At 41.0% G+C, this 14,421-nt stretch overlaps 1 protein-coding gene across 9 annotated transcripts in view; it reads left to right on the top strand.

Moving 5' to 3' along the window:
• Positions 1–14,421, top strand: part of dlgap4a (discs, large homolog-associated protein 4a) — a 90,299-nt gene that overhangs the window by 42,419 nt on the left and 33,459 nt on the right. The window contains exon 2 of one of the 9 annotated variants that reach the window (XM_083521354.1): positions 3,479–3,670. The exons of the other annotated variants lie outside the window; for them this stretch is intronic. The gene's annotated coding sequence lies outside the window, so the exon portion shown is untranslated. The remainder of the gene's footprint in view (positions 1–3,478; positions 3,671–14,421) is intronic. 9 annotated transcript variants of the gene reach the window in all.

Here is a 14,421-nt window from a genome sequence, read left to right as displayed (position 1 = left end):
CTCTGCGTACAGAAACCCATCCGTGTATTTTATCTTGTAAGGAAAAGTGGAAGCTCGGTGAGTAAGATGTTGAACTTCTGATCAGAATGTTGTAAATTCCAATTTCATCACCACCAGGCTGCCACTGCTGGGCCCCTGAGGAAGGCCCTTAACCCTCAACTGCTCGGTGGTATCAATTAAATAAAATCAAGCCGCTAGATAAAGGGTGTCTGTGAAATGCTGTAGGTGATACAACAGTGAAGGAAAAGTTTATACTCATCCAAAATCTCCAGCGTACTGTAAGAAAGGGTTAGCTATTAGCTATGCTAGCTGGCGTTTCAATCTGTAAGAAGTGTTAATACAATAAACGTATGGTCCCGAGGACACAAAACACTACTTGTGGTAAATAAAGTGAAGTTGGTGAACTTTCAAGGTGAACTCTATAAATACACCGAGCAGCGAACTCATCTGCATAAAGGAACCGCTTGTCCCGGATGCGCTGGGCGTTCTTTCCTGGACACTAGCAGACAGATGGTCAGAAACTCGTCCAGTCTCTCCGAACCTCCATGCGGGGAATGTTTGATATTTTGTTGACCTCCAAGTTAGCAGAGGAACAGGTTGAAGAGCGTAGCTTTAAAGACATTTATCTAGAGACAGAAACAAAAAAGCTGCACAATCAAAAGCTGGGCTTTTTTTGTCTCTTTGTGTGGATGAATATTGAGAGAAACGAGCAGAAAATCCTTTTTCCACACCTTTGAAATCTCGCACATCTGACAGACGGAGGAAAAGTTTGTTGCGATGTCAGGGCTAAGAGGTTAGCGTGAGCCGAGAGCTGGGACGGTTTCGTTTCAGTTAACCCTACCTTTGTGTGACTTTAAAAGGCTGTGAGATGTTTAGGTCTCGAGTTTTTAAGAAATCGAATTTTGGTTCAGATAGAAATCTGGTTTTATTGGATTATTTTAGTATTTTTGGAGGATAAATACATGACTGGCCCTGATTTCTGCTTAGAAGGTTAACGAGGTGTCTGGATGAGGTCTTTAAAGATGAGAACTTCCAGAGAAACGGGATCAGGATGGATCAGACTGGTTTAGAGTGCAAAAATGGGGCAGGATCACTGGTATTTCAGGACCATGGATAGAGCTCTAGGACTTCTAGGTGGAATTCTTATCAATCATCACTCAACTGTGCTGAGAATCTCCACATGGACCTCTGATGGATTCATGAGAGGAGGGTAAACATTTAGAAACTGTAAATTCGAAGTGTCTTTTAGGAAACACTTGATAATCTCAACTATAACAGATGAATATCTAATTGAAAAGTAGAAGAGCAGGATGGATCGACACTCGCCATAAATTTGTCGCTGCTAGTTTGCCAATTTCTGATTAAAATTCACAATACCGCATCTGCTGGTCACCATATAACTTCGCATGACAAGTCATTTGCAACAAGCGAAGAAGCTGTCACGTTTTACACGTCTGCATCTCTGATTGAGCGTGTAAAGGAGACAGGCTTTTTAATCCAACGTGGAATGTTTGACCTTCAGGAAAGAGTGAGTGTCCGGTATCGGCGTGTTTATTGTGGTTGATGGACCGTTCAGAGAGATGATGTGCATGTAGATATACACTATATTGCCAAAAGTTTGTGGACACCTAAGCATAAGATCTGCATAAGGTGTAGTGTGAAGTTCATCTCCACTCTCGCTGGGACTTGTAGCACTTTTGGGTACCTTAGCTACATCTGGAGTTGGCAGTAAAGAGTGGAATCTAAGGCAGTACGCTGTGTACTGATGTGGCTCAGCTGTCTCAAGTCTCCAGGTGATGGCTCCAGTGTCAGTCGTTCCAGGAAAGAATTTGTGATGATGCTGTAAGATTAAAAAAATGTAAGTGAATCTCAAACATGGTTTCAAAAATGATTTCTGTGCCAAATACTCTGCTCTGTGGTTCTTCTAATTTTTTTAAGTTTTCTCCGCGATGTCATGAAGTCAAAAGGAGAGGTTCGTTATATGAACACTTCTCCCGGAAGAGCATAAGTGCAAGAACACACCCATCAGCATGCTTCATTCGGTTAAGGAAGTCGCCGCAGCTCTGCACAAAACTCGCCTGAAAGCATACGGAGTTCCAGAGCAGTGTAGAATCTTCTGTCATGTCATAACTATCAGTGTGTGAACGGATTGTACTTTAGTTCAGCATCAGCAGACAGTCAGAATACTACATCCATGATCAATAGACTTGAGCATGTTACACGAGCATGTTACAGTCAACTCAAAACGATCCACACTTCATGCTGCTTGGTGCATCTGTTATTTATTTTACTCCCTCTAGCACACGACAGAGCTTACGTTCTACCCGTGCAACTCTTACTAAGACTGAAATGGTTTCTATGATTAGCACCTTAGCAAGGCGAGCGCTAACGCTCCACATTCCGAACTTGATTAGCAAATGCAAATGGCTGAGGAAGTACGAGCAAAAGAAAAGAAAACTACCAGCGCAAATCCTTATTGCCTGATTTCTATTCTATCCCTCTTTCCTTCGTTATCATTCATTTCTTTTTTGCAGGTGGGAATCGAGGCTAATACAATAGACCCTTAATGATATGTATTTTTGGCTGCTGCACTCAGGTTTCTGGTGCAGACAGAAGCTTCACGGGAGGGAAAGAACAGGAAGTGCTTGACGATTTCGACGCGCACGCAGTAATGTTTACAGGATTACAGCAGTTCTTTGATGATGATGTTTCAAATATCTGATCACATCTACATCTGACTCACTGTTGTTCTCCGAGTGCCATATTTTTGTCTAATAGCGCAGTAATAGTACACGGACCGCAGGACTGACTCACGGGTCGATATACATCACAGTAAACAATTATAATCAAATGGAGCATCCGGTTTGGTTATTTATGGACTGTACATGATTTATGTATATGGCATCTGGGAAGATTTGCACTCTCAGTAATGTGTAGAAACACCTGGGGGTTGTAGATGAGCTTGTGTCATAACCTTGAAGATGTTTCTTCACTTATTCGCCGAGGTTTCAGGGTCATTCTGGAACTAAGATGACGTCTCAGGTTCCTCACATTTTCCTCAGGTTCCTCACATGTTCCTCAGGTTCCTCACGTATCTGAATTATTTATTTGTCAGCGATTGAAAATGATAGCAATAAAAAAAATGATTGCTGTGGAGTGTGAACACTGACTGCATCCCAGGCCTCCTCACATCCCGTGTACCTGAATGGATCTCCACAAAATCTAGTGGAACATCTTCCCAGAAGAGTGGAGCTTATTAAGACTAATGTGGAATGGGATGTTTAAATAGGAGCACATAGCAATCTTCTGGGTTCTGTAGTGTAGTTTATGAGGTGAAGTGAAATATAGATTATTTATTTCTTTTACTCATTTCATGTAAAAAAAACATAAAAAAAAATAAGAGAAACCTGTAATTTTATCAGCTCATTCTCATGTTCTTGTTTTGCTTTGTTTCCATGAACCTTCCCCTGAATGGCAGCTGATTGGTTGTGGGATTAAATCATAAAATTGAATCACGGCCAGGAAGACGACGGCTTGGAGCCGGGGATATCGCATCCGCTCGCCGTTCTGTCTGTACTGTGACCGGAACAACGTATTAGAGGTGGAGATGAGGAGGACTGTGTGTTTTTATGTCACGCCCTGAGGAAAGACACATACCGTGCTGTTCAGGGTACGAGTGCTAATGAAAAAACACACGAGTCGAGTCGAGTTTGTTCAGTGCCTTAACGTTAGCTGCCAAAAAAAAAAGAATAGAAAAGAAATGGACTGTTCGGGCTTGGCCAGATTCATCTTTAGCGTAAAACTGTTATTCTTCCTGGAAGAAGGCTCATTAAAGCATGTAATCCATTCACGCCTGCCAATGCTTTCCACATAAGTGATCGCTTGGGATTCAATTGGAAATCTTAATGAAATATAACGGCAGGGCCGGAATTCATAAAGGAAGAAATTGATTACACAGTCCATAAATAAATAGATGATTCTTATACACACAAGCAGGCAAGTTGTTATTAATAATCTATAACATATAACATTTCTGTAACGGGACTATTTCATATTTATAGAAGGAGTCTCCAATTCCGGTCTTTTATAAAAGGCTTTATGTTTCCTGAAATGACAATGGGCACGCTTTGTTTTTAATGCAGGCGTAAGCGAGCAAATGGAAACGAAGCTCATACACCAAAAGGCCTGTTCATGAACACTGTATAACACTGAATTTATCCTGAGTTACAGCCTGTTCAGTTTTACTCTGCTTGATTATATATTAGGAACTAAAATAAAATGGCCACACCCATTTTGAGTCTAAATCCAAATACAGATACAGACAAATATAAATATTAGCATCGATTTCTAAAGAATTCACATACAGTCTTCCCTCAATCAATCCACCTCTTAGTACAATCATTATGACACCGTGGCTATAAAAATCAGTGTTATAGAGAAGTGCAGTAGAACAGAGAACAGGGAATGTCATCACTAAAGCAAGAAACCCAAAGAACACAATTTGACACGTCTCCTTTCACTGGTGCCACAACTGCACCTCCACACACATCATTTCTAACAGCGATATTCACCTCTTCACCTCACCTCAGGTTTTCCTGCGGATTTGTAATGAAGGCAAAGTGTGTTTTTATGAAAATCCTACGCATGGTATAAAGAGTGCACGAAAAAGCTTGACTGTTTGGAACTGTTTTGGCGACTTTTCCTCACGAGGTCCAGTTGTTCTTGAAAAGTCCATCCTGTAAATCTCCTTGTAAGTGTATCTGTGAACAAAACTATTTCTTCTCCACTGAAAGTCATTGTGGAATGAAACAGCAGCTATTAAATCCACATGAATATTTTTGAGCTTGTGCAGTTTTCTACAGATGCCCGAAAGAAAAGCTATGAAATGAAGAGAATGGACAATTAGGAATAATTTAATACATATTCATGGATGAAGATATAAACATAAGTCAGTGATTGTGAGAGTGTTTAGGGGAAGAAGAAGAAGAAGAAGAAGAAGAAGAAGGCCTGGTTGTCAGAGAAGGCCTTGCTGACCCTGATGGCCATCCGCTGGTTACTACACAAGTAATGGCGAGAGAGTAAATAATATGTAAATGCTCCACGCTGCACTAATCCTCGCTGACAAATGTGTCGAAACCAATATAACTTAATTGTTCGTGTTATTAGCTGAGAAAAGGCCTTAATGGAGAGATAGTGCACATTGTTGTGATATAAAATGTCCGTCATGCTGGTCAGGGGCCTGAAGGAGATGAATTGTAAACATTCAGGGCTTTACACTGGTGGTCCATTGGGATTACTGGAGCATATACACAGGAATGAGAGAGAGAGAGAGAGAGAGAGAGAGAGAGAGAGAGATTGAAAAACAAAAGCAGCACACACTATTGATGTGCCTCGGCACTCTCAGGGTACAGCAGGGGCTTGTTTGCTAATGGGATCAGGAGATATTTACTAATAGAACAGTGAAGTGATTTTGCATAAGTGTGTGTGTGTGTGTGTGTGTGTGTGTGTGTGTGTGTGTGTGTGTGTGTGTGTGTGTGTATAGAGATAGTCAGACTGGAAGGGAGAATAAATTGAAGAACCGTGGAAAAAGTAATTATGCTAGCATGGCCTTTAACCGTAGCAAACAGATATGTAACATGCTAGTCAGCAGATAGAAAGATAGAGAGATAGATGAATTTCAACTCAATTGCCAGAAGAACTCTGGTAAGAAGGTAATCGTGTGCTAAATGGCTAATTGGTGTCTCTCTGTGCTGCTGCTGAATAACATGTTAGCGATGCCCTTTAAAAAGGAAAAAAGAATCTGCCCCATTTTCAACTTTAGATCAAAAGCTGGATCAAAGAATCGTTCACCAAACTGTTAATTCACCTCTAATGACCTCCTCTTGGTGGGTCTGGGCTCTGCGCTGAGGGCAGCACATAACTCGCTCGTTAACTGTGAGAAAGACCACGTGGTCCACAGGCAGCATGAGGCTTGGCTTTGATAAGCACCACGCTCAGCTCCATGACTTTTTCTCCACCGAGAGTGGAAACGAAAGTCTCTGTACACAAGTGGCTCGGTGACGTTACGAGTGTGAAGCGGCGTATGAGCGCTGAAGGCACTTTAAAGTTTCTATCATTTCTATAGCAAATAACATGCTTTTCTTAGGGATATATAAAGGCTGTATCCCAAACCACACACTACACACTAACAGTGACGTGACCAACACAATCCCTCACACCACTTCTGCTTCTGAAAAATAAGAAGACTGTGAAAAAGATCATCTGAACCCCTGAAAACAGCCTAAATAATAGTTTATCTAAAGTGTAATCATCTTGTAATGAGAAATTACTTGTAATTCATCTTGTCCTGCTTTATTTTTGATGTACTTGTGTATTTCTTGGAGTACTGCTGTATTTTTTCATGTATTTCTTAGTGTACTGGTGTATAATTTTGGTGAAGTGGTGTATTTTTGGTGTACTGGTTTATTCTTTAGTGTATTGCTTAGTGTACTGGTGTATAATTTTGGTGTACTGGTGTATGTTTGGTGTACTGGTTTATTCTGTAGTGTATTTTATTGTGTACTGGTAAATAATATTGGTGTAGTGGTGTATGTTTTGGTGTAGTGGTGTATTTTTGGTGTACTGGTTTATTCTTTAGTGTATTTTTTGTGTTCTCTTGTATTTTTTGATGTAGTGGTGTATATGTTCTGTGTACTAGTATATTTCTTTGGTGTATTTCTTGTGTACTCATGTATTTTTTGGTGTTTTTTTCTGGTGTACTGGTGTAGTTTTTGTATATACTAGTGTGTTTTTGGTTTACTGGTGTATTCTTTGAGGTACTGGTGTATTTATGGGTGTACTTGTGTATTGGTTGGTGTATTTTTAGTGTATATTTTGTTAATGATAGTATTAATAGATCATTAATTTAACACTTAATCCTATGGAGAAAATGAAATGAAGCATTTATGACAGGGCTGCAAACATTCTGTAGTTAACAAGGAAAAATATTGGAAAATGATCGACTTTAGAATGGGTGTAGTGTCTCTTCTCCTCTAGTGGCTTATTCATTGTTGATTATTCCCAACTAAGAGCGCAGCATGTTTTTATTGGGCGCGTAAATGCCTCCCTATCTACATAATTCAGCGTCTACATTGTCACCGCTCTGATACACACCATTTCATTGTAAAGCTGAGAGTAAACATGATGATCCAGGCTCTAATGGAACCCAGTGTTGATGTTCTCAAGTCGAAGCTGAACCTGAAGTGGTGGTGAATTGCGCCTTTGAAAAGCAGTTGATGCTTTTACAGAAAGCTAATTTACGACTAAAGAGAGACACTTGCCAAAGGTAATTTTATTTTATTTTTTTTTGTCAAAGGTAATTTTTTTTTTCTTCACAGCGAGATGATAAAAAGCCTGCTTGGCTCGGTGACTAATGAAGGACGCAGCACTTGTGTGTGTGAGCACTTCTGCCCAGGAATATCATCAAAGGCTGTGGCGCGTTGAAAATTTCCATTTCTCTACCCTACGTGTTCTAGTCATTAGGCAGGAAGATGCTGCTTTAATCAACAGAGGACTTCAAAGGTGCACATTTCCATGACTAATGTCAGCCTTGTGCTTTTTTTTTTTTTTTACTCACCTTTTGAAGGCATTTGATAACAGAGTACACGACAAGCTACACAGGCCTCCTACTTAGTTCTGGTACATTTATAATTATTGTGATTAGCGTGGATTATTCTCTAGTCAGCTTTTTCCCTTACTGTAAGTTTTCCTTGCATGGACAGGTTTGGGTCTCCTAGTTCAAGTGAACAATTACATACATTGGACGTCTTTGGGTGCGGCCTCCTAGTTCACTTGGGCTAGGAGACCCAAACATGTTCCAAGAAGCTCCATGAAGATCTTCTTTATATGGGTTGGAAGTGTGTGGAAGATCTCCTGCTATAGATCTCCAACCCTAGTGGGTTTGATGATTGTGAATGCTGACTGCACCCCAGGCCTCCTCACCTCACCTACATCAGTCCTTAGCAGGTCCTTTACTAAAATCTGGTGGAACATCTTCCCAGAAGAGTGAAAGTTACGACTGTACAGCAGATGGGGAATAAATGTGCTTTACTTCACAAATCGAGAACTTTAAGGATAGATTTGTACTGTAATTATCAAGAGTCAATGTGTTTAGGACCACAGTTTCCATAAACAGTTCTGCATTCAAGCGTTCATCACTGAACAACTCAACAATGATGGAACTGTAATGATGGACATTCGATGTTGAGGTTGATAATGAGGCTCCCTTTTAAGTCTGGTTCCTCTCAAGGTTTCTTCCTCGTGGAGTATTAAGGAGTTTTTCCTTCACCACTGGCTCGCTCTTTAAGGATAAACTTATAAGGAACAAACTTATAGGCCATAAACATCTACATTCCGACTTTATAGCTGCTAAAATGTAGAGGTTATAAACAGTTTATCCCTTAAAAAGATTTGCAACTTGCCACACTGGAGACTCATTTCATGATTGCTTTTCAGAATTCCTCAGTGCTCTGGTCTTTTTCTTGAGTTCACTGTTAATTGGTAGTTTTATTTATTACACGAATGAATTACAGGCGATTACAGTGACCGCATTTGTAGAAAAATCGGGGAATATCAGATGACTGCACCGGTGCTGTTAATTAAACTAATGATTTGTTAATTATGCAGATTATCCGTTATTTATGCAAATGGTCAGTTAATTATGCTAATGATTTACATGTTTTGCTCTATTGTGCAAGCGTTAAGCCCTTTATCAGCACTTATTATAGACCCATCTTGCAGCTCAAAATGTGGCCAAGCATTAATGTCCTCACTCAATTGTAAGAATGAACAGTTGGCTGATGAGTTGAGGGTAAAAAAAAAAAAAGAATAAATGCACGAAAAAAATCTCACATTTGTTAAAAATAATTCTGCTTGTGCTGTTTTCAGACCTGGAGCATGGAATCACGCTGTAGAGAACAATCGTGCAGAAAACCTGCAATGACAAGCACAAAGTTTCAGCATTTCCCTCCCAGTGCAACACTTTCTTACCCATAAACCACCACTCCTCACACATCCTGTGCACACACACACACACACACACACACACACACACACACACAAACACACACACACACACAAACAGACAACACAACACCTCGAGTCATCACTCTGTGGGGACACGTAACATAACTTTTTCACACTCTTTGTCGTCCCCCTCCTTGGATTCCCTGCTGTGAACAGGCGCGTGTGTGTGTGTGTGGAGGCAGAGCCGCTAACGCTCTTCAAGGCTCCTCTGAGACCGAGGAGCAGGACCGAGCCACAGCAGCAACACAGCCAACGCGGCACCACGTCTCTCCGAGCTCTCTGTAGATTTCACGCCACAGGCGAAGTATTAATAACTCCGGGGAAGTTTCAGATTTACCAGATCTGTAGTTTGAAATGGAAAACGGTGTCTGTTTCTCCTATGTGAAATGCTGAACCTTTTGATTTGTGATCAGTGAATTGAATTTGGGGATGAAAATATGTTTTGGGACACCGACAAATGAATATAATAAAATTGAGACAATTTAGTTGTAATATGATTCGGTTTTGTGAAAACACCACCAGCTGGAGATAAACAGGGTACCTCCTTTACTAGGGCTCAGCTTTATCACTGGGGCAAACAGTTTACAAGGACACACCTCTTTCTGTACTTTTTCCGGTATTAAAGCCACACCTACTTTTTTTTAGATTGACAGACCAAGGCCACACCTCTTTAATAAAACAGACAGGTATTGAGAGGTCCAGACCTCCCTCACTAGGAGAAAGTTACAAAGACCACACCATCATCACTAGGATAAAGTCATGAGAGCCACGCCTTCTTCAATAGGATATAGTCATGCTAGCCAGACCTTCTTCTCTAGAGGAAGGTAATGGAGGCCACGCCTTTTCTAATAGGAAAAAGTAATGGAGGCTATGCCTCCCTCAATAGAATAAAGGCCACACCTTCTTTAAAAAGAGAAAGTCATAAGGGCCACACCTTATTCACTAAGATAAAGTCATGGAGTCTACACCTTCTTAAATCATAAGGATAAAGTCATTAAGGCCACGCCTTCCTCATTAGCAGAAGGTTCATGCTTTCTACAGAGGCAGAAGGTAGGCCTCCTTCAGAGGGCCTGACAGAGAAGGCCACTGTATCAAAGCTATAATTTAACCTTTTCACTAATGACGAATCTGAAACCTCCAGAGCGATTTATACACCATCAAAACATCACTAAATTAAGGTATCACGATATGATGTATCACTGCAGAGTGCGTCGCCTCCATCGACAGCCAGCTGTCTTCATAACCTTTATTTCAGTGTTGCTGAGACAGATAGTTGTTATTACATGGTGTGATAAATGAGCATGACTCCTGCTTATGCCATCTTGTCCTTGAGGCCACTAGCAGTTCATGACACTCATAACTCCAGTTAAGTGGCTCAGCATGATCCTTAGCTGGTTCTGAAAGGTCTCAACTGCAGGACAGATGATGACTGACCCTGAGTTGATGTTGATCCAGGTTGTCAAGTGTCTCATTTACTGGGAATTGATAAAAACCTGCAGTATGCTGATTGATATTTCTTTTCTGAGATGCAAATTTATTTACTTGCGGAAATAATTGAGGAGGAGCTGTAGGAACTTATCGAGGGCGGCTTATGCATGCCAGAGTTGTGGAACTTCACCGCTTTTGTTCAATGAACGATGTGTGGATCAGATAGAAGTAAGAAGTGATTTCCATCTTTCCTTTATTTACTTGTTGAGATCTCCCACCTGACCTGCAAATTAAAGCTGGAGAAGAAGTTGCATACAAATGCATTCTAATTAAAAGTTTAGGTTCCTCTGTAGCATATAATGGTTTTTCAGCTCTCCATAGATTTTCTGCTTGCCTGAGGCTTTGATGTTGGGTGGCACCTGTATCCAAAATCCCCAGAATCCTGTTGGTTTGGATCTCTTGTTTTGAGAAACTGTGATTATAAAGATTTATTTAATAGTGCAACATCTCTTGAAACAGAGCGATGTAGTGCTCCTTGTGAAGGTTCTTCCAAGTTTAATAGGAGGGATAAAGAGAGAACAGCAGGGAGGACTGGATATGATTATTGCATAGCCTTTGATTTTGGGCCATGATTCCCAGATTGCCTTTAAAGCCAGGGGTATACGTCAAATGGTTTTAAAGGGTTAATTTCATTTCAAGCAGCATTTCTAATTACCCCAGCCCTCGTATACAAAATGTTCTATTCTTAAATCACAGTTCACAAATTTACAGGCATTACATTCTGTTGTACTCGTTTAGTGCCTTTTTTTGGTTTTGGCTTTGGTCCTGCGCCTCTTGTTCTCTCACTGGCTGATTACCCCGTAGTGTTCACCTGTTTTTTGTTTTTACCACGTGGAGATAGTAGCTTAGTGATTAAACACCTGGCTTTGGATCCAGAAGTTGTGAGTTTAAATCCCAGCCACACCAAGCTGGGCCCCTGAGCAAGGCCCCCAACTCCATAGCATCTCAGTTGTAAGAACAAACTGACGTTTAATATAACATAAGTGTGAAATATGGCGACGCTGCAACGGGTCGTTCGAGGTGTTTCAAAGCGGCACACGCGCTTCAAGAGCGGAAGAAATTCGCTGGAAGACGATGAGAGATCAGAAAAGATCTTCAATGAGCTAGACCCCCGAAAATGTCAAAACCATTCGGTAACTTGTGCATAATGATCGTCCACATGATCTCACTTCCGCACCCACCCTGCTTGCCAGATTGTGGTTTCTCCTATTCTGAGTAGTTTCTCCACTTTGTTGTTTGCCTTGCCAAGTCATGCCATATCACTTTTGAATATAGATGTCCATGCGATGATATTCCCATTCTATTCTCCAAATTAAATACCAGTAGATGCACTTGGATACTGCTAAGTATATAGTATAATAATGCAGACATCGACTTGAGAACTCCTGAAATAAATGATTCGAACATCATGTGGGATGCAACAACAAACGGCAGGTAACACAATCATGCAAATGAGGTGTAAATAGAGTTTTCTCATTCAATCATTCTCACCACCATGACCCGAAATCTCTCGGTATGAAAAAAAGGGGCGTGTCCTAGCATACTGGTACCCTAACGAATGAACACCTTCCTAATATTTTAAGTCCCCACAGATTTTATTTTGACTCCTTCCTGTGATTTGGTGTAAATATACCCCAGTTGTTTACACCACTAGCAGCAGCTGATGTGTTTCTCTGTTCTTTGTTGGCGTTTTTGTACCCAGTTGTAGACGCTACTGCATGGTTTGAGGGGACACATCAAAGTGTCTCGTTCGCCACTTTGTATTTTCACCAAATAATCCTGAACGAATGGCGAAGCTTTTCTGCGTTCTGTCTCAGTTTGGTGTCATGATGTTCGACTGAACTCGCAGCCGTAGCGCTCTGTGCGGAGTGTGTTCAGCATTTTAAACAGGCTTTGAAATGACATCCGGTCGCCTCTGGCATGTCAAGAGCCTTTTCCCTGAAATGAATTTTATGGCTTCCTGACTTCGTTAATCCTTCAGTTGGAAAGGATTTGAAACCATGTGCTAATCATGACGGTTCTATTTGTCAGCTCAGTCTGATACGGATCCGATTGCAAAGAACTGAGACTGATCTCGAGCTAAAATAACACCTGGGTATCGGATTAAGGTTGATTTATTATTTTTTTTGATCAAATCTACTCAGATAGAATGTTGGTTATAACCTGTGTGTGATCACTTACTGTGTTCTAAAAAAGCTGGACGGGAAAATCCAAAATCCATTCATTGTATAATGCAAGTAGTTACAAAAAATAATTACGGTCTAATCCAAAATTAGAAGATGCAGACTTGCGAGGATCCCGATCCATCTAGAGCTCTAGGATTCCACCTCATGAAGATTTTGGACTTTAGAGAGACATTACTCATAATCACACACTCCTGTGATTGTGATATTTCTCACTCTCCGGTACTTGTAATGTTACATTGATTTAGAATCACACTCTTGGTGTCACCCAAATGAGGATGGGTTCCACTTTGACTTTGGTTCCTCTCAAGGTTTCTTCTTCGTACCATCTAAGGGAGTTTTTCCTTTCCACAGTCACCCCAGGCTGCTCATCAGGGATAAATACATATACTTTACTTATTTAAATTGTTGTTCTATTATTCTTTGCATTCTGTTAAGCTGCTTCGAGACAATGTCCATTGTAAAAAGAAAAAAAATCATCCAGTGCACAAAACTTATGATGGAGAATCTACGGTTATGTCGGTTTGTCCAGGTGACCCATTGGTAAGCCCCTCCCCTAAAACAGTGATTGATGGATTGTTGTTTAGCAACTGAAATTTGGCAAACATATATTCTCTGAATCTGACGGCTCGTTTTCCATGCCGAGGCTGAAGGGATCACATCTGACTGCATCTGCATGGCAGCCGAACAATTATTAAAACTATTTGAAGTCTGATCAAGGCCATGTGCAGGAGTAAGAGTTGTGGAAGAATGGCATGATCGATACAAGTCTCAGTATTAGGGAGCAGAACGGGATTTGTGTAATTGTGCTTTAAATTTTACGTCATCAAGCAGTGACACTTTCAGAACCGCGTTCTCTCGCTAACGGTAGCTAGCAGCAAACAAAACCAATCTGTAGCGTTCATTTGGTTCATGACATGCCTTAATAATAAAAACGTCATACAAACATTCTTCTTCCCTCCATAACTCTAAGTTTCTCTTCTTACACTACTGTCCTCCTGACTCGTTTCCACATTTTCCCACAGGTGTAATTGCGTTATCAGGGTCCACGCTCCTCTCGGTTCTTGGTTCGACGGTCGTCGTAGGAGAAGTCATACTGCAGGAAAGAGTCTGAAATCTTCCGACCGCTAAAAAATTATCCCAACCGCTGCCTGGAACTATAGGAATCCTTTTGAATTTTTTATATTTGTCTCAGAAGACCAAATCATGGCCAGAATCACACAATGTGCACCTGGATTAAGACACTAAGGGAACTGATTCTCTAACTGTGGATCAGAAAGTCATAAGTTCACCACCACCAACCTGCCACTGCTGGGCCCTTGAGCAAGGCCCTTAACACTCACCTGCTCAGTTGTAAGTCACTCTGGAAAAGGCTGTTTGTCAAATCCTGTAAATGTACACTAGGGTTTGGTGGAGCTGCAGCCGCAAATGTGACTAAATTTGGACCGATTCAGGAGCAGATCCGCGTTAAACCGTATCATTTCCTGATAGCTTTGTAGTTAAAATGTAAAATGCTGCAAGTACCTACTAGTTATGTCATGGCAGTGTGTTATTAACAGGAGGTTATGAGCTGTAAGTGGACTCTCTCTGCAAGGGTAAGCAATTTACAGCACCGCCAAATGCTCATTTGCCCCCTCCCTTCACATTTGCTTAGTTAAACACAGGCCTCCGACTTGTCTTAATGACT

Source organism: Silurus aristotelis (assembly GCF_946808225.1).
Source record: "Silurus aristotelis genome assembly, chromosome: 19".
Taxonomy (NCBI): Eukaryota; Metazoa; Chordata; class Actinopteri; order Siluriformes; family Siluridae; genus Silurus; species Silurus aristotelis.
The sequence above is the reverse complement of the archived record's forward strand: the minus strand, read 5'-3'. Positions and strand labels throughout refer to the sequence as shown.